At 45.9% G+C, this 16194-nt stretch overlaps 1 long non-coding RNA gene and 1 pseudogene across 4 annotated transcripts; one reads left to right on the plus strand and one right to left on the minus strand.

Moving 5' to 3' along the window:
- The first annotated feature begins 218 nt into the window (after positions 1-218).
- Positions 219-2090, plus strand: LOC123070455 (transcription factor MTB1-like; annotated as a pseudogene).
- A 153-nt stretch (positions 2091-2243) lies between these two features.
- Positions 2244-7823, minus strand: LOC123070456 (uncharacterized). 4 transcript variants are annotated; one of them, XR_006433738.1, is made up of 10 exons: positions 7424-7821; positions 6909-7312; positions 6232-6297; positions 5666-5738; positions 5423-5581; positions 4545-4750; positions 3887-4077; positions 3645-3803; positions 2718-2779; positions 2244-2633 (listed from the first exon to the last, which is right to left on the minus strand). It is a non-coding gene; the product is annotated as an uncharacterized lncRNA (long non-coding RNA). The 4 variants fall into 4 exon arrangements; XR_006433737.1 differs by having other exon boundaries at positions 2718-2776; positions 7424-7817; XR_006433740.1 differs by lacking the exon at positions 5666-5738 and having other exon boundaries at positions 2718-2776; positions 7424-7820.
- Positions 7824-16194: the final 8371 nt, after the last annotated feature.

Here is a 16194-nt window from a genome sequence, read left to right on the forward strand (position 1 = left end):
GGTACAGATTTCAGGGATTTGGAGGTGAGGGTTCATTTGCGTCGACCTCTACAACCTTAAGATTCATTTTAGACTTCACTCCTCGCAACCCAGAAAATCAACTTCTTTTTTTTTAGGGTACGAAAATCAACTTCTTGGCGCACGTGAGCTTCCGCTGTCATATCCAGCTCCAGGGCCGGAAGCCGGCTCGGCTCTATATAAAACCACAGACAGCAAGCCGACCGAGAGCAGAGCCACCAAAGGCAGCGCAGCGCTAGCGTCTTGCCGGGTCCATTTCTTCGACAGACCAACCAAACGCTCTCGCAGGACACGCACGGCCGCACCGCATGTCGTGGTCTGACACGGACGCGGCGCTCTTCGCGGCCGTCCTGGGCCACGACGCCGCGCGCCACCTGGCCACCACGCCGCCGCACCTCGACGGCCCGGCCTCGTCGTCGCCCGAGCTGCAGGCGCGCCTGTACGACCTCGTCGAGCGGGGAGGAGCCTGGACCTACGGCATCTACTGGCAGGAGTCCCGGGCCGGCGCCGGCGTGCTCGGCTGGGGCGACGGGCACTGCCGCGACGGCCCGGCCGAGCAAGCCGGGGCCACGGACAGGAGCCTGGCGCGTAAGCGCGCGCTGCTGCGGCTCCACGCGCTGTATGGCGGCGGGGACGAGGACGGCGCCGACTACGCGCTCCGCCTCGACCGGGTCACTGGCGTCGAGATGTACTTCCTGGCGTCCATGTACTTCTCGTTCCGCGAGGACGCCGGCGGGCCGGGCCGCGCGCTCACCTCCGGCCACCACGCCTGGGCCGCCGTCGATCCCCACCTGCCCGGCTCACCCGGGTGGTACGTCCGTGCGTCCCTCGCCCAGTCCGCCGGCTTACGCACCGTCGTCTTCCTCCCTTGCAAGGGCGGCGTCCTTGAGCTCGGTTCCGCCGTGGCCATGCGCGAGAACCCCGAGGTCCTGCGCGCCATCCAATCTGCCTTCCACGTCGAGTCCGCCTCGCCGGACGATCACATGAGGATCTTCGGGAAGGACGTCTCCCGCGGCTCCCCAATGCCGCCAGCGCAAACCACGGGGAGCGACGCCAGTTGGGCGCTGCGGCCAAGCAGGAGGTGGCGGCGGTAGTCAAACCGAAACCCCAGCAGGAGCCTCCCAAGACCATAAGCTTCAGCAACGCCGTCGACGCGCAGAAGCAGGCGGGCGGCGAGGAGCGGAGGCCGCGGAAGCGGGGGCGCAAGCCGGCGAACGGGCGGGAGGAGCCCCTGAACCACGTGGAGGCGGAGCGGCAGCGGCGGGAGAAGCTGAACCAGCGGTTCTACGCGCTGCGCGCGGTGGTGCCCAAGATCTCCAAGATGGACAAGGCGTCGCTGCTGAGCGACGCCATCGCGTACATCCCGGAGCTAGAGGAGCGCCTCCGGGGCGGCGCGGCGGGGCCGGCGCCGGCGCGGGCGGAGGCCGGCCCGTCCGTGGAGGTGAAGGCAATGCAGGACGAGGTGGTGCTGCGCGTGAGCACCCCCCTGGACGCGCACCCCATCTCCGGGGCGCTGAGCGCCATGCGGGACTCCCAGCTGAGCGTGGTGGCGTCGAGCATGGCGGTGGCGGACGACACCGTCACGCACACGCTCGTGGTGCGGTCGGCGGGCGCCGACCGGCTCACGGCCGAGACCGTGCTGGCCGCGATTTCCCGTGGGGTGATGATGAGCGCCACCCCCTCCCCGTGACCGTGCAGCTGTAACAATCGCGCGGCTCGTGCCGTGGTACGTACGGGCAACTGTCAACTGTTAGTGTAAGTTTAGGTGAGCATGCCACGTGGCGCGCAGGAGGAAGGTGAAACTCCTTTCCTCAAGTGGCGGTATCCCAGATTGCCAGTGATAGTAGATTCATGTAGTGCACTGGTTGGTTATCGGTTGGGGCGCCGCCCGGTGGCGCCTCCTGAGAGAAAGTTGGGGCGGTGCCAGGTGGATTGCATCCCTTATACTCACTTGTTTGTACTCCCTCCGTTCCTAAATACTTGTCTTTCTAGGCATTTCAACAAATGACTACATACAAAACAAAATGAGTGAATCTACACTCTAAAATATGTCTACATACATCCGTATGTAGTAGTCATTTGAAATGTCTAGAAAGACAAATATTTAGGAACGGAGGGAGTACTATGTAGTGTTATTGCATTAGACTCAAAGTACAACAATATAAAATTTGGTGACGGGAACAATAAGACAGAGCTATACAACACATTCAAAGAATGGATCCGCCTTAAAAGAATAATAATGACATCATATATACTACACAAAAGCAATAGTTTTATTGTTTAGAGGACTGATCGCATACAATATCGGTGGTTCAAAAGTGACCAAATGATAGTACTTGCTAATATAAACCACCAAGTGATTCAAAAGGAACAACACCACAGAGGATATGTCAAGAACAAATCAACAAGAGCAGCATGCGGAATGACCCGTCGATGATGTGCAACATCCTAATCCATGGAATGACCCGTCGATGATGTGCAACATCCTAATCCATGGAATGACCCGTCAATGATGTGCAACATCCTAATCCATGAGAGCGTCTCTCCTCCTGTAACGCCCGATGCTAGATTAGTCCCCTAAGAGGCCCCAACTGGGCAATGGAGATGAACGGCTTCTGGCAAGGCAAGAACACAAAACATGAATATAGGAAGAGGCAGAAGCAAGGAGAGGAGAGGGACCAAACGACAGCAGCACTTACCTTTTATCTGCTGACCACCATATCATTCGTCATCGTCACCTCCCACGCCTCGCCCGCCACTGCTGATCAACACCGCAGTGTCATATTCATGTCGGTACTTTAAAAAAAGTGAATTTTCTCCATACAGGGTTTTGTGCTTCTGCTGCTAGAATGCATCTATGAAGTCTCTATATAGTACATGTGATCAAATTTACTCCTCTCCGATGTCCATAATTACCATCTACTCCCTATGTTCCTAAATCTCTTAGATTCTGACATTAACATGATACTATACTGACATTTGGTGTAAGTGGTATTGTTTTAGAATGACGAGGTGGTCCTCACGCCCCGGCGTCGATCTATTCTGGCTCCCCGCCTCATGCTCCGCATGGATCTATCTCCGTCTTCCTTTCTCCTAGTATTCCTGCTTGAAGCCGTTGTCGCTACCGCCAGGCCCACATCAATCAGCCGCCACCATCTCTTGGGTTTCGCATAGAAATGGGGCAGAGCAGAGGCCAAGGGAAGGAAACGGGGTGAGGCAGGGCGGCAAGCAAGAATAGAAATTAAGTGTATTTTAGTTCAGAGATATATAGGTGATCTTGTTCAGTTTAGTTCGCATACTGAACAGTAGTTCACTGAGGTGAGGATTTTGCATTAGGTACAGCTACCTATGTAAAACATCCAGAACCTCAACCCAGCTGATATTGGATGTCCAAACTGAATCATTGCATCCCTAAACATTGAATCATGGTTGAGTTTTTAACTCTCAAGAATCTGCGTAATTATGGCCATATGCACTGCCATTTTATTTAGATACGCAGACCAATAGTACACTGATAAACAGAGCAACAACACAGAAGTTTCAAGTTTTAAGATTTTTAAAAAATAGTTAGTGCCAAAGCAAGATATAGGACTAAATCTGTTTATATGTTCGAGAAAGAAAATTACCAGACTGAGCTACACAAGCATGGTATAAAATTCGTCGTTGCAAATTTGAGTCGATGCCCCTGTAAGGTTGTAACTTCAAACAACAAGTCATGTTGCATTTTCTCGACGCATTCTCGACATGTCAAGATTCCATCACATAAATCCACAAAAATTTAAAACCTACAGAAAGATCAAACTGAATTAGTTCGAAGAACACTCTGAAATTTGATATGGAATGTCACCAGCGACAGTGCATTCAGAACCTGCATGTGGGCCAGTATATGGTCTGTATTGACACTCTGATTCATGTTTCAACTTGCAATAATAAGGATATATTCCCAAGCATCCAAAGTTCTGGAACTTGTACAGAACCTCTAGAGAGGCGCCAACCTTCTCCAAAGCATTTATGAACCCTTGGCTTGCATTCAGAACAAATAGCATGGACATTGGAGCACTACACACACAAATGCAACAGTAGTAAAAGAACCTCTAGACACATTCATAACTTTCTTTCTGAGCTTAAGGATTTGTAGTGTAAATTCTAAATAATGAGATATGAGCCCTCCTTGTAGAATCAATTGACAAGGAACAATCTGGACAACGTTGAAAATGAAAAAAGAGAGCGTGCAATCTGTAAGTTCAAAATATTTGCAGGGGGCTAGTCGGGGGTAGGCATGATGCATCAGGTGGTTAAAATAAAGAAAGGGATGTCACCTATTAGTGTGAAAGGGATTCATAGAAAAAGGTCACAAACCAAAACCCTATTTTAGCTTTGCCTACCTTGGTCGGCAATGTTTCTTTTGCAACTGGGTATTCTTATATATCGGCATACACATAGAAAGCCAAAAACCTAGTTACACCGTGGAGCTCGAAGGGAACCAAACACCTGATGAATGTGATTAGTTCGGCAAGAAGACATACCTGATGAATTGGAGGATACATGGGAACCAAACACATGGGGCATTCCAATAGCTCACGCCCATTTCTAGAAACCATGACATTTGGATTCCGTGAATGCTTGATAACACCACAGACAAGTTCTATGACATCTAACATCCCATTCTTTGGAGGGTCGATAACTTCAGCATAAATGTTGTCGAGATAGCCAGTTTACGCCATAACCAAACCTATAGATACAGATACATGTATGGATGAGAAATATTTAGGATTGGAAGCAAATAGAAAGATAGCATGAATTAATCCTGGGTGTAAAAAATGCCATGTCAATCTCAAAGGATGGCTGCAACCTGATATAACTCTCAAGACAAGTATTATCAGTAACATTACGTCACCGGCGATACATAGAACTGATACATTAATCCACAAATATATTCTCCTTGGAAGAAAAGATATATGTCAGTGGCGATACATAAAGGATCTATCAAGAGTGCTTGTATCCACTATACAGAGAACATTTCTCTCTGTCAAATAACCTCATAGTAAATTAAATAGATTTTTGGAAGAAAAACCTGATCTAAGTCCATGGGGTACCAGGGAATAAAATCATTGGGGTACTGGAAAAAACATTCAGTAAAAACACATTCCTCGAAGTGAGAAATATTCAGTCCAAAACTACATCAAGATTGAACCTCATACAATTTTCAAGACATGTCATTTATGCTTCTCTTATATGACTTTCCAATTTCTTTGCTTGGAAAGCAAACATATACTGGATGAATTATGAGAATTACCAGAACTCTTCTGCATCAGATTGTAGTTACACACAATGATTGTAAATGATTTGACATTTAATCCAACTACTAAAATAATAAGGAGAGCATACGGTTGGAGAGACATACACAGTCCAGAGCAAAAGGGAGTGGATTCATAGCTTTGTGCTCAGCGTCACCAATGCAACTGACCCATACTAATGGTGTCATCTCTGGAGACTGCAGCAGTAGGTTGCCAAATAATGGCGCAAGAAGTAATAGCAGCAGCCTTCGAGCTCCACGGTGTAGCTGGTACATAAGAAGAGAATCACACTGGATATTGTTCTTGTCTTTCTAGAAAAGAGAAAAAATGATTGGATTCCGGGTTTTTACACGCAGTAGAGCTAGCCATCAACATGCCATGGACACTATGAAGCTAGCCTTTGTAGCACAGGATTTTTTGTGCCTATCCAGGAGTAAAAAAAAGAGTTCTTAGAATAGATCCTTTGAAAATAATTCCTTGAATAAATTTCTCTAGAAGCCCATAAACAAGTCAGGGAGAAAAAGAAAGGAACATCACATGCATCTAGGAAAAACACATGCCTGGGACAACCTCTATGTGGTGGTAAATTGCTAGAAAGGGGAGCAAGAATGCATGTTCTCCCAGATTTGTATACGTAGTTGCATCACACATGCATACATTGTTCTACCAAGGATGCATATACAGTCTGCATTAACGCACACCTATCCCTCTTCCAACAGAATGAAGCAAGCAATGTATTGTATCAACCATATGAATGACATGCTTGTAGTCAATTAAGTACATGTGTCAGCAATCAGAACAAGAATAACCAAGTTCTTCGACCAAAGTTCAAACTTATCAAGTGGGATAAAATTTGAAACCGTAAATTCAAAGAACAAACTAAAATTCAAGATCATCAAGACGATAGCAAGCGAACCATTTTTGTGAAGTTGTCGTACTCGAAATCTCAGTCAATAATGCGACCAGTGAAGTCACGTAGCACCTAGGAAAAAGCATAGATTGATTTGCTTAAATTAAATTTGATTTATGCGGCAGTTTTTTTAGAGAATAAGTGAGAAAAACTGCACATAATATTTGGGTATTGTTTCCATATGAGCAGGGGGAAATGTTATAATCCACATCACCAGCATCCTCTGTTATCCCATCTTCTTGTGTGCATTAGTACATTTTTTCTAAATTCTGCTTGTTAAAACAGGGTCAAACTAAAAACATGAAACTAACAAAAGGCTGATTGTATCCAGAACTTGATAATAAATAAAAAGCTCTTGACTTCACCGCAAGAAAAAGCAGGAACATGTTAACATGAAGCTGGCTATATAACATATTAATATGGTTTAGGATCTCAACTGAAACAAATACAATAGTCTTATTTTGCTACTGGTGTTATTACTGTTGGATGTGATTGCACAGCGTGTATATTCACTCCTAAAGTCTCAATGTTACCAAAGAAAATACTGAACATCGGCAAACATACACACAAGAAGCATCTCCATCCACAAGTACACAGAACTTACTTGGCAATATAAGTACTTGAAATTTTCTTGCAAAGTTAATATGTTCAAATGTAGATCAAGGTGGCATAGTAATATCTACCTGTTCTACAAACTGTATGTATCTTGCAACATCATATTTGAATTGAGTCCCGCCTCCAGGGAAAACAAGATAGTCACCGGACATTGTGTCCCAGTTCCGATCGTTCTTATATTCCACCAGTTTGGGGTGACCGGGTGAGGAACATTGTTGTACCAAGTATGGAATTCAGAAAGGAGAATATCAAAGCATTAGTAGTCTGCTAATTAAACCTTAAGCTACAGAAGGCATTGATTTAATCAAGGTAAACAGTACAAGTTGCACTATCTGCCTTGAAATCTCATAATGGTTGAAGGATCAAGGGTCCTAATATTATCAGATTATGGATCTGAACCCTTCAAACCATAAGATTTTCCTCTTCTAATATTTCGCAGCTGCAAGAGTCCTTCTTCACTACCAATGATGCCCTGATGTATGGATAATAATTAGACTTGTCAGCACACAAGAACTTTGAAAGCAAATTACCTCCAAAGGAATCAATAATGCCAGGCACCTTCCATAGGCATTCAGATGCATACCAAGAAGATGGGCTGGAAGAGGCGGAGCTGGGCTGGCTGCCGCCACATGCGACCGGGGATGGAGTCGTCAGCCGCATTTAGGGCCCTCCTGCAGGCCGCCTCCCCGGCTGCAACGGCCCCGAGGAGCCCTTGGCAGCAACGGCGGCGCGGGGCGTGCTCAGCGGAGAGATCGGCTCCGGTGGAGGCTGGACCCTGTGGAGGCGGCGTGGCGCGTGAAGGGACGGAGGAGAGCGAGGCGGAGCAGACAGAGGCAGCGGCGCTGAGGTGGGAGGGGAGGGGAGGCGAAGGCGGCGGAGCCGCGGAGGAGATGAGACGGCGGTGAGAGAGGGTTGCGTGAGTGCCTGCTTCTCTGTCTTCTTATTATTCTCCCTCCCCAATAAAAACCCAACAAGACGTGGCCCACTCAAAACAAGAAAAGGAGAAGGCGCTCTTGCCAAACCCATTAGCCCACGCAACAAAATACAGTGTATACCTGTGCCGACGTGGACACGTCGAGAGGTCGCCCTTTACGCGCACGTTAATGCGTTTAATTTGCACCTACTAGTACACAGTAGATCAAATCTACGGAAAATTGTTATGTATATGAAGATGCAGTAGTAATTCTCAGCCTTGTGGATGACTCCGTGTTTCTTTGGAGAAGAGACCGTGGAATTTGAGCGCGTCGTGCGTGGCGGTGGGGGTTTACTTTGACCGACCGCACGCGCTCTCTCCGTTTCAGATCTCCACCTACACCCGCTGGACTGAAAGTTTTCTTCGTCGGGTCGTCGTCGACGTCTCTCTCGCGCGGGCGCAAAAACCGCCGTCCCTTTTGCCTCTGTTTCAAAAAAAAAAAAACCGCCGTCCCGCGTCTGGACTTGACAGTCGCCGGCCCGCACCGCGTCTTCGGGTGACGCCGCACGCGCGTTGCTTGCGACTTTGTGACAACTTCTCTTGCGGCGCGTGACCACGGGACTCGCCTCTCGCCTCGCCACCTCTGGTAGCCCGGCCGGTGTCGTCGCATCGTATGACCGCAACCCAACAACCGGTGCTCGTGTCGTGTACACGCCTCCGATCGACTCGGGTCCGTGCACGGTTGATGGAGATGTAACCGGTGGTCCGGAGGCAGGCGGTGTGTCAGCTCAGGGCGCGCGCACACGGCCAATGGGACCGACGTTACGCGCCAACAACCTTAAACAGCAACCCTTTCAGCTCAGGACCTGATGTGCCGTCGCACCACGGCCTTTTCCTGAACTCACTTACTCACCCATGCTCCGACGCGCGTCACGCTTTAATCAAGTTACAATCAGTCGAAGTCGCGAAATCTTAATCACCAACTCCCATCCAGTGCCATTAAGAAGTAACTAAAAGCACGGTGGCGGCAGTAGTGATCGTCTGTCGGACCCGGAGTTTCTGCTCTGCGCTCATTTGCATCCGCGCTTAAAAAAAATCAAAACAAATACTAAAAGAATTTAAAAAAATTAATTTTTTGTGTGATAGATAATTTGATGAGTGAGGTCCGCTTTAAATTTTAAATTATTTGAACATCTAAGCAGCTCTCGGCAAAAAAAATACAAATTCAGGGTGTGTAAAAAGGTTTATTATTCACATACTGTTCTGACCAGATTTGTCTTTTTTGCCGACAGCTGCTCAGATGTTCAAATGAGTTAAAATTTGGAGTGGACCTCACACATCAAATTATCTACCACACAAAAAAATGGATTTTTTTTTATTTTTTTAGTATTTATTTTGATTTTTTTTTTCTGAGCGTGAGCAGATAAGCCTGGGCACCGAGTTGAATTTCCCTCATCTGATCATGAAATCTTGAGGCAACTTTTATCATATTTGAGATGCCTTGTCTTCAATAACCTAGTGCATCATCAATTGAAAGCAATATTTATTGTTAGATAGAAAGATGTTGATAGAAAAAAGAGTTGTTATGATTAATTTTTATAATAGATCTGATCCTTTTTATAAGAAAAAAGCACTGCTAATGCTTCACCGTGTAGAGAGTGGGGGCTATGGAGCCAACTGATTTGATTACTCAACTAAGCTCACTAAAACAAACAAAACAAAACAAAACAAAACAAAACAAAAAGGTTCTTCAACCATACAATTATGACACTACACCTTTCAAACTTAGTAACAATTCATTTTTTTTGTACACATTATATCTAAAACTACCGGGGAAATCATGAATGTGGATTACTTGTAGAAACTTGGTCATGTATATTTATTTATTTTAACATAGTTCAGACATAGGCGCTCATGTATGCGCACATACACTCACCTTGAACACATGCACCCACACCTTACCCTATGAGTTACCTCCGAAAGATTGAGCGGCACGTTATCTTAAGATTGACGAAATCATCACAGACGTCTCCATAGTCGACGGAAACATCTCCTCCACTAAACAAGTATCACCGAAAATTTTGAAATAAATTCAAGAAAATACAATCATCATGTATATTTGTTCAAATAATATAAAGTAGCAATGGAAGTAAACTGTACTCCCTCTGTACAATATACAATGCCCTTGTATTTTGAGGAAAACTTTGACTATAGTTTGATCAACAAAAATATGAGTTAATCAAAAGTATATATTATTAAAACCTTTGAAAACATCCGATTATAGAAAAATTGTGGGATATAACTTTTGATGATTATTAATTTTCTGCTAAGGCCAGCGGTCTATCTTTTGATAAAGGATGGATTTTACTGGCCCAGAGTGGAGCATCAAGAGAATACAAACATTATAAACTCACATACACGGCCTCTGTACATATAGGATGCACACAGTTAACACCAACGCGCACATAAAAAATACATCGGGAACTAGTAAAGACATATAAGAACAAAGACATGTGTAGACAAGAAAAAAAAGGAAAAAAAATGTTCAGATTCGTGATCTCGCAAACTGTAACAATGGCCATATCCATGCCAACCATCTCATGACACCATGCGGACGATGAAGCTCTTTAACGACAATGCATTCAGGAAGGAAGCGATGCTCATGCGCCACTGTCATTGGATCCAACTATCAAGACCAAAATCTAGGTTTTCACCCTGACTAATTAGTTCGAGCAATGCCCTTAACAAGGTAATGGCGCAAAAAAGACATCATAATTGCCATGTATAACCAACTCAGGTCAGACCTAGGCTTCACCATAGAGCTCAAAACCGGGTGCACATACCACCATCATTGAAGTCAGTCATGTGTTGTCGCCACCACTTTCCCCTGATCCCAACAACTACATGCGATGCGCGCCTGCCGCCGCTGCACAATCAACCCTCTGCATTAAGTCTTCGTTCATAGTTTGCATCTCACCGACAAAGTCAACAACCAGATCTGGAGAGATTAACCCTCTCCGGAGAACTTTCGATGACCACTGTGGTTGTGGAGCCGCGGAAGGTCGCTCTAACATAGTCGACAACCACCACCCCCGACCGACTAGGTCTAAATAGCCACCATATCTGAATCAGGGCAACCATGCGGAGTGAACCATGGACGACACTAAAGCAGCGCCACCCGACATCAGATCCATCAGGAACCTCCACTATCGACTCACATTGTCACTGCCACCGCGTGTTGAAAACCACACACCTCCTTAGTGGCAAGGCCGATTGGACCATGATCTCATTGGTTGGCTAGATCTAGGCCCGAGGCGGTGGCTGCCAGCCCGTCGGAAACTATCATGATTTTTATAGCAAATTCGGAAACTATATGACTGAACGCATGACCCGGTCGGCCTCCTACTGGCCGAAGATGAGCTTTTCGACAACTCCTGGCTGAAGTAGAGTTTTCGGTGTACTTGCGGCCGAAGAGTGGTGGAACAGGCCGAAGAGCACTCTTTGGTCATATGTAGGCCGAAGAGTACTCTTTGGTCATCTGTAGGCGGAGAGATGGGGAACGCCTCGCCGCCACCATGCAACACACGGAGCTTTGTTCGAACACGGCCAACGACGGCGAGGGGAGGCGGCCTGATGGACGGGAGTATGGGCGGACAATCAAAGGTGACGCGGGGAGCTAGACAGTTTACAAAAAAATCGGGTTGACTTTGAGTCGCAACTTTGACCCTTAGATTAAGGTAAACAATCTATATTACCAAAATCTATGCCCTACAAGAATACCCCCAACAAAGATAAAAGTACAAACAGATCACAGGAAAATCCGTTCCCATCTTCGACCTACACAAACCGATGGTGTTCCACGAGCCTAGCTCAATGACATGCCTTCTCCACATCACCGGAGATTGCCAAGAGATGCCAGCGACGATGTTTCAAAGCACAAATCGTCGACCTAGATAAGATGGAGAAGGCCAATTGCGGAGACCCAACCCACGTTGACACCAAAAGCATCTTCACATGATCTTATTGACAAGATCATCAATGCCGCCGTAAACTGATGACCCACAAGTATAGGGGATCAATCGTAGTCCTTCCGATAAGTAAGAGTGTCGAACCCAACGAGGAGCAAAAGAAAATGATATAGCGGTTTTCAGCAAGGTATTCTCGGCAAGTACTGAAAGTAGCGGTAACGGATAGTTTGGTAGCAAGGTAATTCGTAACAAGTAACAAGTAGCAATAGTAACAAAGGTGCGGCAAGGTGGCCCAATCATTTTTATTGCAAAGGACAAGCCGGAAAGTTCTTTTATGTAAAGCAAAGTGTTCTCGAGGACACATGGGAATTCTCGTCTAGTCACGTTCATCATGTTTAGCTGATTCATGCTTGCTACTTTGATAATTTGATATGTGGGTGGACCAGTGCTAGAGCGATGTTCTTACTTGAACAAACAACCCTCTTATGATTACCCCCTCTGATACGTCTCCAACGTATCTCCTTTTTCTCACGCTTTTCCTCTTGTTTTGGACTTTTGCATGATTTGAATGAAACTAACCCTGGACTGACGCTGTTTTCACAGAACTACCATGGTGTTGTTTTTGTGCAGAAATAAAAGTTCTTGGAATGGAACAAAACTTTGCGAGGATTTTTTATGGAATAAATGAGAATTTCAGGAGCCAAGACCCACCAGAGAGGGGGCACTGGGTGGGCACAACCCACCAGAGAGCGCCCCCTCTCCTGGCACGCCCAGGTGGGTTGTACCCACCTGGTGGCTCCGCAGACCTCAACCCTGACACTATAAATTCCTATTTTCAGAAGAAAAAAAAACAGGGAGAAAGAATTATCACGATCCACGAGACGGAGCCGCCGCCAAGCCCTTCTTCCTCGGGAGGGCAGATCTGGAGTCCGTTTGGGGCTCCGGAGAGGGGGATCTTCGTTCTTCGTCATCACCAACCCTTCTGCATCGCCAATTCCATGATGCTCCCCACCAGGAGTGAGTAATTCCTTCGTAGGCTAGCTGGTCGATGAGGAGTTGGATGAGATTCATCATGTAATCGAGTTAGTTTTGTTAGGGCCTGATCCCTAGTATCCACTATGTTCTTAGATTGATTTTGCTATGACTTTGCTATGCTTAATGCTTGTCACTTTGGGTCCGTGTGCCATGAACTCAGATCTGAACCGTTTATGAATTCATCATTATATCCATATTTTAGATCCGATCTTGCAAGTTATACTCACCTACTATGGTTATGATCCGACAACCCTGGAGTGACAACAATCGGGCCCACTCTCGGTGATGACCGTAGTTTGAGGAGTTCATGTATTCACTATGTGTTAATGCTTTGTTTCGTTTCTCTATTAAAAGGAGGCCTTAATATCCCTTAGTTTCCAATATGGACCCCGCTGCCATGGGAGTGTAGGACAAAAGATGTTATGCAAGTTATTTTAATAAAGCACGTATGACTATTTATGGTATACATGCCTACATTATATCGATGAACTGGAGCTAGTGCCGTATCGCCCTAGGTTATAACTGTCACATGATGAATATCATCCAACAAGTCACCGACCCAATGCCTACGAATTTATCCTATATTGTTTCTGCTAAATTACTACTGTTATCATCACTGTTACACTTGCTATAAAATTACTGCTATCACTGTTACTCTTACCGTTGCTGCTGTCACTACTATCAAAACTATCAAACTACTTTGCTATTGATCACTTTGCTGCAGATAATTAATCTCTAGGTGCGGTTGAATTAACAACGCAGCTGCTAATACCTTCAAATATTCTTTGGCTCCCCTTGTGTCGAATGTATAAACTTGGGTTAAATACTTTACCCTCAAAAACCTATACTTGTGGGTTATTAAGACCTTTTTCTGGCGCCGTTGCCATGGAGCATAGCTATATTTGTTGAATCACTTGGGATTATTATCATATTATCACTATAAAGAATCTGAAGGATCCTAAGCCTAAGATATTTCCCTCAAGTACGAGGGGAGGTAAGAAATTGTCATCCAGTTCTGCTTTAGATTCACCTTCTGTTATGAGTAAACTTGCAACACCACCACATGCTATTAATTCTAATATGTCGCAAGTTATTGATGATGCTAATTCTACTATGAATGACTCTTATGATGATGCTAGTACCTTTCTTGATAATGATGATGTGCCACTTGGTGATTTTCTTGATGAACAAATTGCTAGAGTAATACAACATGATGTTGTTGAATCTGATGATGAGCTTGAAACTGAAACTTCCAGAAACACTTGTTAGAACTAAACTTCCTAGATATGAATTGCCTAAGGTACCGGAAGGTTATGTTATGAGTGAAGAAGCAACTAGAGATATTCTTTCTTGCAATGATAGAGATGATCTAGAGAAATTATTACACAAGTATAAAGAAAATTTTCAGAATGCTAGAATGAAATGTGTGTTGGGGAACGTAGTAATTTCAAAAAAATTCCTACGCACACGCAAGATCATGGTGATGCATAGCAACGAGAGGGGAGAGTGTTGTCTACGTACCCTCGTAGACCGAAGCGGAAGCATTGACGCAACGTAGAGGAAGTAGTCGTACGTCTTCCCGGTTCAACCGATCCAAGCACCGTTACTCCGGCACCTCCAAGTTCTTGGCACACGTTCAGCTCGATGACGCTCCCCGGGCTCCGATCCAGCAAAGCTTCGGGGAGGAGTTCCGTCAGCACGACGGCATGGTGACGATCTTGATGTTCTATCGTCGCACGGCTTCGCCTAAGCACCGCTACAATATGATCGAGGTGTAATATCGTGGAGGGGGGCACCGCACATGGCTAAGGAACGATCACGAAGATCAACTTGTGTGTTCTAGGGTGCCCCCCTGCCCCAGTATATAAAGGAGCCAAGGGGAGGGGGCGGTCGGCCAAGGAGGGGCGCGCCAGGGGGGGAGTCCTACTCCCACCGGGAGTAGGACTCCCTTCTTTCCTAGTTGGAGAAGGAGAAGGGGGGAAGAAGAGGAAGAGGGAAAGGAAAGGGGGGGCGCCGCCCCCCTTCCCTTGTCCTATTCGGACTAGGCAGGGGAGGGGCGCGCGGCCACCTCCTGCCTCCTTCTCTCTTCTCCCTTAAGGCCCATGAAGGCCCAATAACCCCCGGGGGGGGGGTCCGGTAACCCCCCGGTACTCCGGTAAAATGCCGATTTCACCCGGAATGATTCCGATGTCCAAATATAGGCTTCCAATATATCGATCTTTATGTCTTGGCCATTTCGAGACTCCTCGTCATGTCCATGATCACATCCGGGACTCTGAACAACCTTCGGTACATCAAAATACATAAACTCATAATGAAACTGTCATCGTAACGTTAAGCGTACGGACCCTACGGTTCGAGAACAATGTAGACATGACCGAGACACGTCTCCGATCAATAACCAATAGTGGGACCTAGATGCCCATATTGGTTCCTACATATTCTACGAAGATCTTTATCGGTCAGACCGCATAACAATATACGTTGTTCCCTTTGTCATCGGTATGTTACTTGCCCGAGATTCGATCGTCGGTATCCAATACCTAGTTCAATCTCGTCATCGACAAGTCTCTTTACTCGTCCCGTAATACATCATCCTGCAACTAACTTATTAGTTGCAATGCTTGCAAGGCTTATGTGATGTGCATTACCGAGAGGGCCCAGAGATACCTCTCCGACAATCGGAGTGACAAATCCTAATCTCGAAATACGCCAACCCAACATCTACCTTTGGAGACACCTGTAGAGCTCCTTTATAATCACCCAGTTACGTTGTGACGTTTGGTAGAACACAAAGTGTTCCTCCCGCAAACGGGAGTTGCATAATCTCATAGTCATAAGAACATGTATAAGTCATGAAGAAAGCAATAGCAACATACTAAACGATCGGGTGCTAAGCTAATGAAATGGGTCATGTCAATCAGATCATTCATCTAATGATGTGATCCCATTAATCAAATAACAACTCTTTTGTTTATGGTTAGGAAACATAACCATCTTTGATTAATGAGCTAGTCAAGTAGAGGCATACTAGTGACACTATGTTTGTCTATGTATTCACACATGTATTATGTTTTCGGTTAATACAATTCTAGCATGAATAATAAACATTTATCATGAAATAAGGAAATAAATAATAACTTTATTATTGCCTCTAGGGCATATTTCCTTCAGTCTCCCACTTGCACTAGATTCAATAATCTAGATTACACAGTAATGATTCTAACACCCATGGAGTCTTGGTGCTGATCATGTTTTGCTCGTGGAAGAGGCTTAGTTAACGGGTCTGCTACATTCAGATCCGTATGTATCTTCCAAATTTCTATGTCTCCCACCTGGACCAGATCCCGGATGGAATTGAAGCGTCTCTTGATGTGCTTGGTTCTCTTGTGAAATCTGGATTCCTTTGCCAAGGCAATTGCACTAGTATTGTCACAA

Source organism: Triticum aestivum, chromosome 3B (genome assembly GCF_018294505.1).
Source record: "Triticum aestivum cultivar Chinese Spring chromosome 3B, IWGSC CS RefSeq v2.1, whole genome shotgun sequence".
NCBI lineage: Eukaryota > Viridiplantae > Streptophyta > Magnoliopsida > Poales > Poaceae > Triticum > Triticum aestivum.